The following is an 18,306-nucleotide window of genomic DNA, read 5'->3' on the forward strand; positions in this document are numbered from 1 at the left end:
AAGCTGAAATGAAGTAAGTGAAAATAATCACTCGAGGATTTCATTAAAAATGCAGATTCTGATCCAGCAGGCCTGGATGGGGTCTGTGATGCTCCTGGCCCAGGGACCACTCTTTAGTAGCAAGATTTTCAAAAAGTTCTTTGGGTGTAAAGTGTGCAGTAAGACTTGGATCACTTTGATCCGAGCAACCAGAGCTATTTGAAAGCCAGAGTGATGAGAAAGAATGTGAGAAAATACAGCCAGCAATGGCTCAGGTTAATTCTGTCCATTCTTGAATGGAAGAAAAGTTCATCAGCTGTGTCAGTCCATTAAACTTTCCTCCTGCAGGTCTTAAAAGTCCTGTAATAATAGACTAATCTTTTTCTATTTGCACTGTTAGCTTTTCACGTGTATGAATGATGCCTACTTTGCCAACTGAAGAAAACAGTCTGCATATGCTTGTTAATTACATTGTACTTGCTCTAGGCAGAAATGATGTGATACACTTGGGCTGGATACTCTGAAATGTTTTGAGTCTATATGTTTCTAAGAGAAGTTAGGAAGGTCTTTTTTAAAAGATTTATTTAGGGGCGCCTGGGTGGCACAGCGGTTAAGCCCCTGCCTTCGGCTCAGGGCGTGATCCCAGCATTCTGGGATCGAGCACCACATCAGGCTCCTCTCCTGGGAGCCTGCTCTTCCTCTCCCACTCCCCCTGCTTGTGTTCCCTCTCTCGCTGGCTGTCTCTATCTCTGTCAAATAAAAATTAAAAAAAAAACTTAAAAAAAAGGTAAAATAAATAAAAGATTTATTTATTTTTAGAGAGTGTGGGGTGCAGGGGCAGAGGGAAAGGGAGAGAGAGTCTTGAGCAGACACTGTGGAGCCCAATGTGGGGCCCGTCTCACAATCCTGAGACCATGACCTCCCGGATCAAGAGTCGGACGCTCAACGAACTGCACCACCCAGGCGTCCAGGAAGGTCTTTAAAATTGTTATTTATTAAACTAATATAATTTGACTAAGTGCTTTGGGATGGGCACAAAAAAGATGATGAATGTGGAAGCATCATGTGGACACTTGTTAATCTATGGAAGAAGTATCACCTCAAACATTTTAAAGATGGTAAGTTTAAGGTAAATAGGCTTAATTTATAGCTTATAGGGCTTTGATCAAGTTCAAAGAATATCTTTGTGAATTTGTAAAGAAACCATAACTTTTAGTTCTCATCAGTCTTAACTTCCATTTGCCACTCCCTATTATGGTCTACTCTGACCCATCCAGGTTATGCCAGAGGCAGAGAGACCAATCTCAGTAATGCGCTAGCCCGACCACTCTGTCAGCAATTATTGCTGCATAACACCCTGAAATGTAAGTGGCTTAACAATTGTCCTTCATTATTTGTATGGATTTGCAAGTCAGATGGGTGATTCTGCTGATCTTGGCTACAGTCAGCCAAGTTTCTACAGTCAGCTGGCAGGTCAGTTGAGTTGGGGGTGGGAGGGGGGTGGGTTGTGAGCTAGTCTAGGATGGCTGGGATGACATGTCTTACATCCTTTCAGCAGACCATCCCCAGCATTTTCTTTTGGTGGTGGTGGGGGTCCGAAAGAAGATGCCGAAACATGCAAACAGGATTCAGGCTTGTTTGAGTCAAGTTTGCTATTATTGCCAAATCCAGTTAGTGTGGACAGATACGGAAGATGGGCACAATGCAATCAACCACATGCTCCAATCTCAGACCAGCTCATACAGGGCACCAAAATATTGAGTCTTGGCTTGTCACGGTCTGTGTTTTCATCAGGCAGCACTCTCAGATCAAGTGGACAATGTGGGCATTAATTCTGTTGATCAGAACAGCGGCAGCAGAATAAGCAGCATGGGCAAATTTTAAAATCTCATTTTCCTTTCTAAAAAAATTTCACCCAGGTTTCCACCCATTACCTCCCCTAGGTAGAACCCTCTGGGTAGTCTCACTCTGTTGCCATCCTCAATTTTTAGTAATATGTTACTTGGGGAATGGTTTGGTATTTTAAGTGATTTTTTTTCTTTTTTTCCCAAGTTTTTACTTAAATTCCAGTTAATTAACATACAGTGTAATTAGTTTCAGGTGGAGAATTTAGTGATTCATCACTTACATACAGCACCCAGTGCTCATCACAAGTGCTCTCCTTGTAATCCCCATTACCTATTTAACCCATCCTCCCATCCATCTCACCTCCAGTAACTATTGGTTTGTTCTCTATAGTTAGCAGAGTGTTTCTTAGTTTGCCTCTTTTTTTTTCCTCCTATGTTCATTTGTTTCTTAAATTCTGCATATGGAGGCACCTGGGTGGCTCAGTCGGTTAAGTGTCTGCCTACAGCTCAGGTCATGATCCTGGAGTCCTGGGGTCAAGACCTGCATCAGGCTCCCTGCTCAGCAGGGCATCTGCTTCTCCCTCTCCCTCTGCCCCGCCCCCCCCCCCAGCTTGTGCTCTCTTTCTGCTCTCAAATAAATAAAATCTTAAAAAAAATAAATCCTACTTATGAGTGGAATCATATGGCATTTGCTTTTCTCTGGCTTATTTCGCTTATCATAATACTCTCTAGCCTGTCTATGTCATTGCAGATGGCAAGATTTTATTCTTTTTGATGACTGAGTAATATTCAATTGTATTGTATGGTATCCTAAGCAATCTTGTCCTAATGAGCTTCCTTGGCGGTGACTTGAATGTCAATTGATTTTCTTTCAAGTGTATATAAACTGCTATGTTTCTGTGACAAAAAATATGCAAAAGACATGTACTTTCCGTTACATATTGTAGATACTGTTCTCCAGTTGACGAAACTATTTTTTTTAATTGAACTAGTACTTTTGGTTCAGTTTTTAGGTGCAAGAGCTACTTAATTCTAAAATACTATTTGAACTTGAATGTGCTGTTTTATTGTCAATTTAACTAGATTTTAGTTTTCATTTTCTCCCCACTATTTTCTATTATTAGTATATACCAGTAAGGGTGAAAATTCTTAGGAAGAATGTCTGTTTACTTCTTAATTTCTCTTTTCTATGCATTTCCCATTCATTTTTCAATGAGGAGATACTATTATGGTTTTTGCCCTTTTAATAAGTTCTGAATATATTTCTTGGGGAAAATAAAATTAATAAGTCTTCTTTTAAGAATAACAACATCTCTCTACTTAACTTATCCAAAGCAGTCAGGGATTTTATCCCTAATCTCCAGTTTCTAGGTTTATGGTAATTCTGTCTAACCTCATGTACGGTGATTGAATCAGACATTTTGCTGATTTGTGTAACTACACAAATACATGCTATGTAGCTTTTCCTGGCTATTTGATCTTTATTTTTTTCTTTATAGCTTTTGTAGAGAACTTGCTTTTACAAAAGGGCTCGAGTATTTGATTCTTAGAAATATGATATTCAGGATTGCCTAGGTGGCTCAGTCAGTTAAATGTCTGCCTGCTCAGGTCATGATCTCGGAGTCCTGGGATCGAGCCCCACATCAGACTTCCTACTCAGCAGGGAGTCTGCTTCTCCCTCTGCCCCTCCCTAAGCTTGTGCTCTCTCTCTCACTCTCTCTCAAATACATAAATAAAATCTTTTAAAAAATATATGATAGGGGCGCCTGGGTAGTGCAGTGGTTAAGCATCTGCCTTCGGCTCAGGGCGTGATCCCAGTGTTCTGGGTTCAAGCCCCACATCAGGCTCCTCCACTAAGAGCCTGCTTCTTCCTCTCCCACTCCCCCTGCTTGTGTTCCTTCTCTCGCTGGCTGTCACTCTCTGTCAAATAAATAAATAAAATCTTTAAAAAAATATATACGATATTCATATACTTTTGAGGTAAGCCATAAATAGCAAATGACATATTAGAAGCTTCCACATAACAAAGCTATAAATAACTTCAGGTGTCACAATGTTATTAAACTGTTTATAGTAATCCATCCAAAAGACATTGCACAATTTCTTATATTTTCAGAAGAAGATATTAAAGGTAAGTGGTGACTATTTTTCCCTCTACATAAACAACTTTAGGCCAGAGGGTGATAGGTATTCCCTAGCCACTTCAGAATCATTGTTTTTCCAGCTTCCTTCCTTAAACATAACAAAGTAAAAGCAAACTCCTGTGAAGTACCCCCTCTCTGGAGGAGGATGCGGGGATGGGTTGGCCTGGTGATGTGTATTAAGGAGGGCATGTGTTGTAATGAGCATTGGGTGTTAAATGCAAATAATGAATCACAGAACACTACATCAAAAACTAATGATGTACTCTATGGTGACTAATAGAACCATAAAAAGAAATGTGGGTTCATGAACTCTTACTCTCCATGGATATACTCTGCATGTTAAAGATGTTAAAAGGGCAGGGGCAACTGGCTGGCTCAGTAAGAGGAGCATGTGACTCTTGATCTCAGGGTTGTGAGTTTGAGCCCCAGCTTGGGTATAGAGATTACTAAGAAAAATAATAATAAATACAACTTGAAAAGAAATAGAGAGGGGCATCTAGGGGCATAGTAGTTTAAGAGACCGACTCTTGGTTTTAGTCAGGTTGTGAGATCAAGCCCCATGTCAGCTCTGTGTTCAGTATGGAGTCTGCTTAAGACTTTCTCTCCCTCTCCCTCTGCCCCTCCCCACCCAGAGCTCACACGCACACTCTCTCTCTAAAATGAATAAAATAAAATCTATAAATAAATAAATAAATAAATAAATAAATAAATAGAAATAAAGAAGTTAAAAGGTCAGAACTAAAAATTGAATAGTTTCTATTTATTGTACAATATAACACAGGAACAGAGATTTTAAATATGTATTTAATTTTACTGGTTGGTTATTTGCAGCATTATAATGGTTTTCTGATGTTGTTAGGCAATTTTGAAAGGATGCAGATTAAAGGAGCTAAAAGTACCATGGTGGTTACTCAGCTATTAAAAAGAACGATTTCTCAACATTTGCTGCAACATGGACGGCACTGGAGGCGATAATGCTAAGTGAAATAAGTCAAGCAGAGAAAGACAATTATCATATGGTTTCTCTTATCTATGGAACATAAGAACTAGGAAGATTGGTAGGAGAAGAAAGGGATAAAGAAAGGGGGGGTAATCAGAAGGGGGAATGAAGCATGAGAGACTATGGACTCTGAGAAACAAACTGAGGGCTTCAGAGGGGAGGGGGGTGGGGGAATGGGATAGGCTGGTGATGGGTAGTAAGGAGGGCACGTGCTGCTTGGTGCACTGGGTGTTATACGCAACTGATGAATCATCGAACTTTACATAAAAAACCAGGGATGTACTGTATGGTGAATAACATAACAAAAATATTATTATGAATTAAAAAAAAGTACCATGGTGGGAGTGTGTTCACATTATATAAATGAATTTAAAATTTTAACTTGCTGCTAATCAGAGAGCTTCTTACATGAATATATAGACAAAGTATATGAATGCTATCAAGATATACCATGTATGGAAAATTTTCTTCTCTTTTATCCTTTTACATTCTGTGAATGTATAATTCAAGACTTAGTAAATTTGAGATTTAAATTTGTGAGCCATCACTTCAATACAGTTTTAGTCTTCCATCACCCCCAAACTGTTCCTTATGCTGATTTGCACTTTTTTCATTGTTTTTAACAGGCCTGAGGTAGGAAAACACACACACACACACACACACACACACACACACACACACACTCTACTACTTGAATTAAAAAGGAAAATCACCTAGTACCACCTAGTGGTGTTTACGTAGATAGCAAGTTGATGCTGGAATTCTGAAAATGCTTAGATTTTATTTTTTTTTATAATAACTAGAAAATATCCACAGTCTTATCTAAAATCGTTACTAGATAAATATTTTGAAGTTTAATTTTAAAAACTAATGATACCTTTTCTTCAAATGAGAGTTTAGTTGGGGCCCCAGTATGTTTACTTGATAAATGCTTAACAGCTTTGTTTGAGGCAGGGATGTGGGGGACCAGGATCCTAACCCATTTACTCCCTAACTTGATAAAATTAACTTTATAAAGAAAGGCTGCAGAGTAATACACAAAAATAGAAAGAGTGATTGTATTTAGGCATTTGAAAATGAGTTAATTTTTCCTTTTGATTTTTTCTCTCGAGTATTTATAATTGAAAAAACTAATCAGCTCTGTTTTCAAAAGTGAACATCAAATTTCAACATATTGCAAACTAACAAAGTCCCTAAAAGACAGTAATTTTCCATGACTATTCCCTTTTTTGATTCCTCCCTACTGGTGGCAGGAACTGCATCACTCACAGGTTAAGACTGAAGGCAGTGGTTAACTAAGGGGCACCTGCCTCAGCCTCTCAGTATGACTCCTTGCTGGGGACTCCACCTGTTACCTGGTTTCATGGGAGCTCCCAAGATTAATTAAATAATGATCAACAGTGTTATTATAGTGAAATGTACATATTTCTGACAGTGTTACTAGAAAACAGTCCTTTATTATAAAAAGTTATTCAGGATAACAATAGTTTTGGCAAAGAGTATGTAATTAGAGATGTTAAATTGAATAATAATAAATACCTAATTTAGATTCCAGTTCTGGCTCTATTTTTACTATCCATGTGACCTTCGTAAAGCCACTTGACATCCTTATCCTGAATTTCTCAACTGTAAACTGGGATAATAAAAATACCTTAAAAGGTTGTTAATGGGAATTAAACAATACATGTATACCATATATTAAGCTCTAACTGTAAGGTAATGCTACTATTATTGTACTGGTAGTATTATTTTCTTAGAGTGGTGTAGCTTAATATGTGGTTGGGAAATCTGATTACACTATTCCTACAGATGTAGATAGAAAATAAAATAGAGTATGAGAGAGGTGGAGTGCAGGTGCTGTCCTTGGTTCTGAAACCACCATCATTCATCCTGAGAGGCTGTTTTGAAACCTCAGGACACAGTCATTCTTTTATTTATTTAAAAATTCTTTATTTAAATTCTTTATTTAAATTTAATTTAATTAACATATACTGTATTATTGGCTTCCAGGGTAGAATTTAGTGTATCATCAGATGCATATAAAACCCAGTGCTCATTACATCAAGTGCCCTCTTTAATGCCCATCACACAATTACCCCACCCCCCACCCACCTTCCCTCCAGCGACCCTCAGTTTGTTTCCTAGAATTCAGTGTCTCTTACTATTTGCCTCCATCTTTCTTTTCATCTTATTTTATTTTTCCTTCCCTTCTTCTATGTTCATCTGTTTTGTTTCTTAAATTCCACATATGAGTGAAATCATATGGTATTTGTCTTTCTCTGATTGACTTATTTCGCTTAGCATAATACTCTCTAGTTCCATCCACATCATTGCAAATGGCAAGATGTCATTCTTCTTGATTATTATAATAATCCATTGTATATAAATACCATTTTTTTCTTTATCCATTCATCTGTCGGTGGACATTTCAGCTCTTTCCATATTTTGGCTGTTGTGGACGTTACTGCTATAAACATTGGGGTACATATGCCACTTTGAATCACTATATTTATATCCTTTGGATAAATACCCAGTAGTGCAATTGCTGGGTCCTAAGGTTGCTCTATTTTTAACTTTTTGGGGAACATCCACAGTGTTCTCCAGAGTGGCTGCATCAGTTTGTTTTCCCACCAACAGTGTAAGAGGGTTCCCCTTTCTCCGAATCCTCGCCAACATTGTTGTTTCCTGTCTTGTTAATTTTAGCCATTTTGACTGGCGTGAGGTGGTATCTCATTGTGGTTTTGATTTGTATTTCCCTGATGCTGAATGATGTTGAGCATTTTTTCATGTGTCTGTTGGCCATTTGTATGTCTGTATGTCTTATTTAAAGAAATATCTTCATGTCTTCTGTGCATTTCTTGACTGGATTTTTTGTTTTTTGGGTGTTGACTTTGGTAAGTTCTTTATAGATTTTTGATATTAGCCTTTTATCTGATAAGACATTTGCAAATATCTTCTCCCATTCTGTAGGTTGTCATTTAATTTTGTTGACTATTTACTTTTCTGTGCAAAAGCTTTTTATCCTATTGAAGTTTCAATAGTTCATTTTTGCTTTTGTTTCCTTTGCTATTGGAAACGTGTCTTGAAGTTGCCATGGCCAAGGTTGAAGAGGTTGTGCCTGTGTTCTCCTCTAGGATTTTGATGGATTCCTTTCTCACATTTAGGTCTTTCATTCATTTTTTAGTTTATTTTTGTGTATGGTGTAAGAGAGTCATCTGATTCATTCTTCTGCATCTGGCTGTCCAATTTTCCCAGTACCACTTATGGAAGAGACTGTCTTTTTTCTATTAGATATTTTTCCTGCTTTGTTGAAGGTTACCTGACTATAGACTTGAGGGTCTATTTCTGCATTCTCTATTCTTTTCCATTGATCCGTTTTTGTGCCAGTACCATACTGTCTTGATGATTACAGCTTTGTAATATAGCTTGAAGTCTGGAATTGTGATGTCTCCACCTTTGGTTTTGTTTTTCAACATTCCTTTGGCTATTCACAGTCTTTTCTGGTTCCATACAAATTTTAGGATTATTTGTTTCAGCTCTGTGAAAAATGTTGATGATATTTGGATAGGGATTGTATTGAATGTGTAGATTACTCTGGGTAGCATAGATATTTTAACAATATTTCTTCTTCTAATCCATGACCATGAATGTTTTTCCAGTTCTTTGTGTCTTCCTCAATTTCTTTCATAAGTGTTCTATAGTTTTCAGAGTATAGATCCTTTACCTCTTTAGTTAGGTTTATTCCTTGGTGTCTTATGGCTTTTGGTGCAGTTGTAAATGGGATTGATTCCTTGATTTCTCCTTCTTCTGTCTCATCATTAGTGTACAGAAATGCAACTGATTTTTGTGCATTGATTGTATATTCTGTGACTTTGATAAATTCCTGTATCAGTTCTACCAATTTTTGTGTGAAGTCCTTGGGTTTTCTACATAGAGTATCATGTTGTCCACAAAGAGTGAAAGTAGGATTTCTTCTTTGCCAATTTGGTTACCTTTTATTTCTTTTGTTGTCTGATTGCTGAGGCTAGGACTTCTGGTACTATCTTGAACAACAGTAGTGAGAGTGGACATCATTCTCATGTTCCTGACCTTAGGGGAAAAGCTCTCAGTTTTTCCCTGTTGAGAATGATATTCACTGTGGGCTTTCCATATATGGTTTTTATGATATTGAGGTATATTCCCTCCATCCCTACATGGTGGAGAGTTTTTATTGAGAAAGAATGCTGTGTTTTGTCAAATCCTTTTTCTGCATCTATTGAGAGGATCATATGGTTCTTGTCCTTTCTTTTATTAATATGGTGTATCACATTGATCGATTTGCAGATGTTGAACCACCTTATAGCCCAGGAATAAATCCCACTTAGTTGTGCTGAATAATCCTTTTAATGTACTGTTGGATCCTATTAGCTAGTATCTTCATGAGAATTTTTGCATTTATATTCTTCAGGAATATTGGTCTGTAATTCTCCTTTTGAGTGGAGTCTTTGTCTGGTTTTAGGATCAAGGTAATGCTGGCCTCATAGAATGAGTTTAGAAGTTTTCCTATAATGTCTATTTTTTTAAACAGTTTCAGAAGAATAGATATTAATTCTTCTTTAAATGTTTGGTAGATTTCTCCTGGGAGGCCATCTGACCCTGGACTATTGTTTGTTTGGAGATTTTAGATTACTGCTTCAATTTCTTTGCTGGCTGTGAGTCTGCCAAGGTTTTCTATTTCTTCCTGTTTCAGTTTTGGTGGCTTGTAAGTTTCCAGGAATGCATCCATTTCTTCCAGATTGCCTAATTTGTTGTCATACAGTCACCCATAATATGCTCTTGTAATTGTTTGTATTTCTTTGGTGTTGGTTGTGATTTCTCCTCTTTCATTCATGATTTTACTTATTTGGGTCCTTTCTCTTTTCTTTTGGGTAAGTCTGGCTAAGGGTTTTTCCAAATTTAATTCTGTCAAAGAAACAGCTCCTAGTTTTGTTGATCTGTTCTACTGTTGTTGTTTTTTAAAATTTCTGTATCATTGAATTTTGCTCTGACCTTTATTATTCTCTTCTCCTGCTAATTTTAGGTTTCATTTGCTGTTCTTTCTCCAGCTCCTTTAGGTGTACATTTAGCTTGTGTATTTGAGACTTTTCTTGTTTCTTGTGAAAGGCCTGAATTTGTGTATACTTCCCTCTTAGGACCACCTTTGCTGCATCCCAAAGACAGTTTAGGGAAAACCGTCATGTTTCATTTTCATTTGTTTCCATGTATTTTTTTTTATTCTTCTTTAATTTCCTGGTTGACCCATCTATTCTGTAGTAGGGTATTCTTTAATGTCCATGTATTTGTGGTCCTTCCAATTTTTTTCTTTTGGTTGACTTCAAGTCTTAAAGCATTGTGGTCTGAAAATATGCATGGTATAATCTCCATCTTTTTGTACTGCTTGAGACCTGATTTGTGACCCAGTATGTGACCTATTCTGGAGAAAATTCCATGTACACTCAAGAAGAATGTGTATTCTGTTGCTTTAGGATGAAAGGCTCTGAATATATCCGTGAAGTCATCTAGTCCAGCGTGTCATTCAAAGCCCTTGTTTCCTTGTTGATCTTCTGCTTTGATGATCTGTCTATCGCTATTACTGGGGTGTCACAGTCCCCTACCATTACTGTATTGTTATCAATGTGTTTCTTTAATTTTGTTATTGATTGGTGTATGTAATTGGCTTCTCCCAAGTTAGGGTCATAAATATTTATAATTGTTAGATCTTCTTGTTGGATAGACACTTTTATTTTGATATAGTATCTTTTCATCCTTCTTCATCTCTTATCACAGTCTTTGGTTTAAAATCTAGTTTGTCGGAGGTCAGAAAAAGATGGAGGAGGAGTAGGGGACCTTTTTTCAGCTGGTCCCCTGAATCAAGCTGGATATCTACCAGATCATCCTGAATACCCACAAAATCAGCCCGAGATGTAGGAAGATACATCTGTATCTCTACAAACGAGCATCTCCAGAGCTGAGTATTAAGGCATGAAGCAGGGAGCCATGAATCTGCACACAGATATCAGAAGATAAATGGAAGGGGGAGGGAGCCGCTGCACTCGGGCACCAGGAAGCAGTAGCCACCTGCACTGGGGAGTGGACCGGGACCCCCGAGAAAGCAGACTGAGACCGTGAGCCTGGGAATGTGTGTGGGACCACACTGAAAACTGGAGCTCCAAAGCGCTCACTGGAACTGGACTGAAACCGGGAACTCGGGAGTGCACACACAACCAGACTGAAAACCGGTGCTCCAGAGTGCGCACGAACCACACTGAAACAGGGACCTCAGGAGCGCGTGCAGGAACCAGGGGCAGCTGGCAGTGTTAGAAGCACAAAGAACAGAGATGTGCTGGCCCTGGAAGTGAGGGCTGGGAGAATGGCTGTGTGGAGCACAACCTGGGACACTGTGGGGTTTTTAGCAGCACTGACAGAAACAGAGTTAAAGTGGCCTGGAGAGCTCAGTGGAGAGTGGACTGCGATCTCTCTGTTCTGAAACAGAGGCTAGGATATGACCATTGCTGCTCTGACTCTCAGAAGAGTCACAGAAAACTGCCAGGGAAAGCTGCCAGAGAACAAAAGCCTGGAAATACCTGTTCACATTGTGCCCATCCCTACACCCCCACCTCCGCAGGGGACCAGGCAACTCTTCCCAAACAGGGTTGCCTGAGTGTCAGTGCGGCAGGCCCCTCTCCCAGAAGACAGGCTGAAAAATCAAGAAGCCCTCATCCCTATGGTCCCTATAAAACAAGTCCACATTGCTTGGGTCCTGGTCAATAATTAGGGCTCTGTACATCTCCGCAACCTCTCCTCATCAGAATGACAAGGAGGCGGAATCTTCAGCAAGGAGAGGAGACAGAGACTGTGGTCTCTGCAACAGAACTAATGGATATGGATATAACCAAATTGTCAGAAATGGAGTTCAGAGTAATAATGGTCAAGATGATGTGTAGGCTTGGGGCGCCTGGGTGGCACAGCGGTTAGCGTCTGCCTTCGGCTCAGGGCGTGATCTCGGCGTTCTGGGATCGAGCCCCACATCAGGCTCTTCCGCTATGAGCCTGCTTCTTCCTCTCCCACTCCCCCTGCTTGTGTTCCCTCTCTCGCTGGCTGTCTCTATCTCTGTCAAATAAATAAATAAAATCTTTAAAAAAAAAAAAAAGATGATGTGTAGGCTTGAAAAAATATTGACAAAAATATTAACAAGAATATAGAATCTCTGAGGGATGAAATGAGAGTGAATCTGGCAGAAATTAAAATGCTATGAATCAAATGCAGTCTAACCTGGATGCTCTGACAGCCAGGGTAAATGAGGCAGAAGAGTGAATTAGTGAATTGGAAAATGGGGATGGTAGAAAAGAAGGAAAAGATGGAAACTTGGCTCAAAAAAATCCAATCTCAAGAATGTAGATTACAGGAGATTACTGACTCAATGAAATGTTCCAATGTCAGAATCATTGCCATTCCTGAGGGGGTGGAGAAAGAGAGAGGTCTAGAAGAGATACTTGAACAAATTGTAGCTGAGAACTTCCCTAATGTGGCAAATGAAACAAGCATTCGTGTCCAAGAGGCAGAGAGGACCCCTCCCAAGATTAATGAAAACAGACCTACACCACGTCACATCATAGTGCAATTCGCAAATATTAGATCCAAGGATACAATCTTGAAAGCAGCCAGGGGGAAGAGAGTCCTAAACTACAGAGGGAGGAACATCAGAATAACATCAGACCTGTATACAGAAACTTGGCAAGCCAGGAAAGTTTGCCAAGGCATATTCAGATCTCTCACTGAGAAGAATATGCAGCCAAGGATCCTTTATCCAGCAAAGCTATCATTCAGAATTGATGGAAAGACAAGGACCTTCTAAGACAGGCAGAAACTGAAAGAATATGTGACCACCAAGCCAGCCCTACAAGAAATATTAAGGGGGGTTCTATAAAAGTAAAAAGGCCTCGAGAGTGATACAGAACAGAAATTTAAAATATATAGGTACAAAGACTTCACAGGCAACATGACATAATTAAAATCCTATCTCTCAATAATCACTCTCAATGTGAATGGCCTAAATGCTCCCATAAAACGCCACAGGGTTGCAGATGGATAAAAAGACATGACCCATCCATATGCTGTCTATAAGAGACACATTTTGAACCTAAAATACATCCAGACTGAAAGTGAAGGGATGGAGAACCATTTTTCATGCCAATGGACCTTAAAAGAAAGCTGGGGTAGCAATTCTCATATCAACAGATTAGATTTTAAAGTAAAGACTGTAGTTAGAAATACAGAAGGACAATATATCATTCTTAAAGGGTCTATCCAACAAGATGATCTAACAATTATAAATATCTATGACCCCAACAGGGGAGCAGCCAACTACATAAGCCAATGGTTAAGCAAATTAAGAGACATATTGATAATAATATGCTAATAGTAGGAGACAACAACATTCCACTCTCAGCAATAGACAGATCACCTAAGCAGAAAATCAACAAAGAAACAAGAGCTTTGAATGACATACGGACCAGATGGACCTCATAGATATATACAGAACACTACACCCCAGAACAACAGAATACTCATTCTTTTCGAATGCACATGGAACTTTCTCCAGAATAGACCATATACTGGGTCACAAAACAGGTCTCAACCGATACCAAAAGACTGAGATTACTCCCTGCATATTCTCAGACCACAATGCTTTGAAACTGAAACTCAACCACAAGGAAAAATTTGGAAGAAACTCAAACACTTGGAAACTAAGAACCATCCTGCTGAAGAATGATTGGGTAAACCAGGAAATTAAAAATCAATTTAGACAATTTATGGAGACCAACAAGAATGAAAACACAACTGTCTAAAACCTATCGGACACTGCAAAGGCAGTCCTAAGGAGAAAATACATAGCCATCCAAGCCTCACTCAAAAGAATAGAAAAATCTAAAATGCAGTTTTTATATTCTCACCTCAAGAAGCTGGAGCTGGAACAGAAGAACAGAAGAACAGGTCTAACCCACACACAAGAAGGCAGGTGATCAAGATTAGAGCAGAGATCAATGAATTAGAAACCAGGAGCACAGTAGAGCAGATCAACAGAACTAGATGCTGGTTCTTTGAAAGAATAAATAAGATCGATAAGCCACTGGCCAGACTTATTCAAAAGAATAGAGAAAAGACCCAAATTAATAAAATTATGGATGAAAGGGGAGAGGTCACAACCAACACCAATGAAATAGGAAGGATCATTAGAAATTTTATCAACAGCTTTATGACAATAAATTAAACAACCTGGAAGAAATGGATGCCTTCCTGGAAATCTATAAACTACCAAATCTGAAACAGGAAGAAATTGATTATTTAAACAGACTGATTATGAAGAGATTGAAGCAGTGATTAAAAACCTCCCCAAAGATCCCTCCTACATTGTTGGTGGGAATGCAAGTTGGTACAGCCACTCTGGAAAACAGTGTGGAGGTCCCTTAAAAAGTTAAAAATTGAGCTACCCTATGATCCAGCCATGGCACTACTGGGTATTTACCCCAAAGATACAGACGTAGTGAAGAGAAGGGCCATATGCACCCCAATGTTCATAGCAGCAATGTCCACAATAGCTAAATTGTGGGAGGAGCCGAGATGCCCTTCAACAGATGACTGGATTAAGAAGTTGTGGTCCATATATACAATGGAATATTACTCAGCTATCAGAAAGAACGAGTTCTCAACATTTGCTACAACATGGATGGCACTGGAGGAGATAATGCTAAGTGAAATAAGTCAAGCAGAGAAAGACAACTATCATATGATTTCTCTCATCTATGGAACATAAGAACTAGGATGATCGGTAGGGGAAGAAAGGGATAAAGAAAGGGGGGGTAATCAGAAGGGGGAATGAAACATGAGAGACTATGGACTATGAGAAACAAACTGAGGACTTCAGAGGGGAGGGGGTTGGGGGAATGGGACAGACCGGTGATGGGTAGTAAGGAGGGCACGTATTGCATGGTGCACTGGGTGTTATACACAACTAATGAATCATCGAGCCTTACATCGGAAACCGGGGATGTACTGTATGGTGACTAACATAATATAATAAAAAATCATTTAAAAAAAAAAAAAAACCTCCCCAAAAACAAGAGTCCAGGGACTGATGGTTTTCCCGGGGAATTCTACAAAACATTCAGAGAAGAAATAATGCCTATTCTCCTAAAGCTGTTTCAAAAAATAGAAACAGAAGGAAAACTCCCAAACTCATTCTATGAGGCCAGTATTACCTTGATCCCCAAACCAGGCAAAGACCCCATCAAAAAGGAGAATTACAGACCGATATCCCTGATGAATATGGATGCCAAAATTTTCAACAAGATCCTAGCTAATAGGATCCAACAGTACATTAAAAGGATTATCCATCATGACCAAGTGGGATCCATCCCTGAGATGCAAGTCTATCAGTGTGATAGATCACATCAACAAGAAAAGTGTCAAAACCATATGATCCTCTCAATAGATGCAGAAAAATCATTTGACAAAATACAGCATCCTTTCCTGATTAAACCCTTCAGACTGCAGGGATAGAGGGTACATTCCTCAATTTCATAAAAACCATCTATGAAAAGCCTACAGCACCATGCTCATGGATCAGAAGAATAAACATAGTGAAAATGTCTATGCTATCCAGAGCAATCTACACTTTCAATGCCATCCTGATCAAAATACCAATGACATTTTCAAAGACTGGAACAAACAGCCCTTAAATTTGTGTGGAACCAGAAAAGGCCCCGAATTGCCAAGGAATTGTCGAAGAGGGAAAACAAAGCTGGGGGCATCACGTTGCCAGATTTCAAGTGGTACTACAAAGCTGTGATCACAAAGACAGCATGGTACTGGCACAAAAACAGACACATAGACCAATGGAACAGAATAGAGAACCCAGAAATGGACCCTTGGCTCTTTGGGCAAATAATCTTTGACAAAGCAGGAAAAAACATCCAGTGGAAAAAAGACAGTCTGTTCAGAAAATGGTGCTGGGAAATTGGACAACTATAGACAAAAGAATGAAACTTGACCACTCTCTCACACCATACACAAAGATAAACTCCAAATGGATGAAAGACCTCAATGTGAGACAGGAATCCATCAAAATCCTAGAGGAGAACATAGGCAGCAACCTCTTTGACATCAGCCATAGCAACTTTTTTCATGACACATCTCCAGAGGCAAGGGAAACAAAAGCAAAAATGAACTTGTGGGACTTCATCAAGATAAAAAGCTTCTGCACATCCAAGGAAACAGTCAAAAAAACTAAGAGGCAGCCCACGGAATGGAGATATTTGCAAATGACACTACAGATAAAAGACTGGTATCCAAGATCTACAACGAACTTCTTGAACTCAATACACGAAAAACAAATAATCAAATCAAAAAATGGGCAGAAGATATAAACAGACACTTTTCCAATGAAGACATACAAATGGCTAACAGACACATGAAAAAATGTTCAAAATCATTAGCCATCAGGGAAATTCAAATCAAAACCACATTGAGATACCACCTTACGCCAGTTAGAATGGCAAAAATTGACAAGGCAGGAAACAACAAATGTTGGAAAGGATGTGGAGAAAGGGGATCCCTCTTACACTGTTGGTGGGAATGTAAGTTGGTACAGCTACTTTGGAAAACAGTGTGGAGGTCCCTTAAAAAGTTAAAAATAGAGTTATCCTATGATTCAGTAATTGCACTACTGGGTATTTACCCCAAAGATACAGACGTAGTGAAGAGAAGGGCCATAGGCACCCCAATGTTCATAGCAACATTGTCCACAATAGCTAAATTTTGGAAGGAGCCGAGATGCCCTTCAATAGACGAATGGATCAAGAAAGTGTGGTCCATTTATACAATGGAATATTATTCAGCCATCAGAAGGAACGATTACCCAACATCTGCAGCAACATGGACGGGCCTGGAGGAGATTATGCTAAGTGAAATAAGTCAAGTAGAGAAAGACAATTATCATATGGTTTCACTCATTTATGGAACATAAGAAATAGCAGGAAGATCGGTAGGAGAAGGAAGGAAAGAATGAAGGGGGGGCAAACAGAAGGGGTAATAAACCATGAGAGACTATGGACTCTGGGAAACAAAGTGAGGGCTTCAGAGGGGAGGGGGCTGGGGGACTGGGATAGGCTGGTGATGGGTATTAAGGAGGGCACGTATTGCATGGTGCACTGGGTATTATATGCAAATAATGAATCATGGAACACTACATCAAAAACTGAAGATGTACTGTGTGGTGACTAACATAACATAATAAAAAATTATTATTAAAAAGTAAAAATTTTTTTTAAATTTTTAAAAAAAGACACAAGGTGATAAAATGGAAGAATGTTATGCCGTCGGTTACCAAGAGAGGTATTCTTCCCATCTCTCCCTTTCACTATTTCTTAAATCACAGGCTCTCAAGTGTTTGCCTCTTTCTTTATGTTGGTCCATTCTCTTTTTCTGCAGCTAGTGTCCACTATTTATATATCTGTCTGTGCCGAAACAGTGAGCTCAAAGTCACATGGCTCTTTAGTTGAATTATGTTCTACCCACTGAGTACAGTTGGGATATCTCTTAACCAAAATTCTTGAGGAAGTATTTTGATTGGCTGCTGGCTAGACAATAGATTGCCAGGTCTTAGTCCTTTTGTCTCCTACTGATCCAGTCAATCACAGCAATTCTATAATGGATAACATGTACTTTACACTGTTTCAGGGTTGAGGACAGGGCATGTATATTTACAGACTAGAATAAGTCAGAGTAATGTGATCAGCTAAGGAGGTAAGTGGTGTTGAGAAGACCAACTTTTTTATAGACCAAATCACCCTTCTTGTTTAGTATATAAATAAAGTCAGCTGTGTGCATTAAGAAAAACACTTCATCATATCTTTAGTCCACTTTGACACACTGACATTTAGGACTTTTCAGTTTTATTAAATTGCCTAGGACCTCCTTGTTTTCTGTTTTATTCTTGGCGTTCTTTGTGCTTGATTCTTAGCCTTCATTTTTTCCTCTCATATAGATTCCCAGTCTTCACATTTTATCACTTTGAACCTTACTGGAAAGTCACAAGGACCCTCAAAAGGGAATAAAGAGAGACTTTGTAGCTCTAAAATTATCACCATGTCATCTTCTTCCTGGTGATTTTGATAACTACACTGGCCACAATTTTAGCAGTCGAAAAACACAAATCTTCCACTGAACGTATGTTGTGCTTGAATGGCTGGATTGGCTACCTGGGAAAGTGCTTCTATTTTTCTGAAAATACAAGAACCTGGACAGCAAGCCAGAACTT

Source organism: Ursus maritimus, unplaced genomic scaffold (genome assembly GCF_017311325.1).
Source record: "Ursus maritimus isolate PB19 unplaced genomic scaffold, ASM1731132v1 scaffold_7, whole genome shotgun sequence".
Lineage (NCBI taxonomy): Eukaryota > Metazoa > Chordata > Mammalia > Carnivora > Ursidae > Ursus > Ursus maritimus.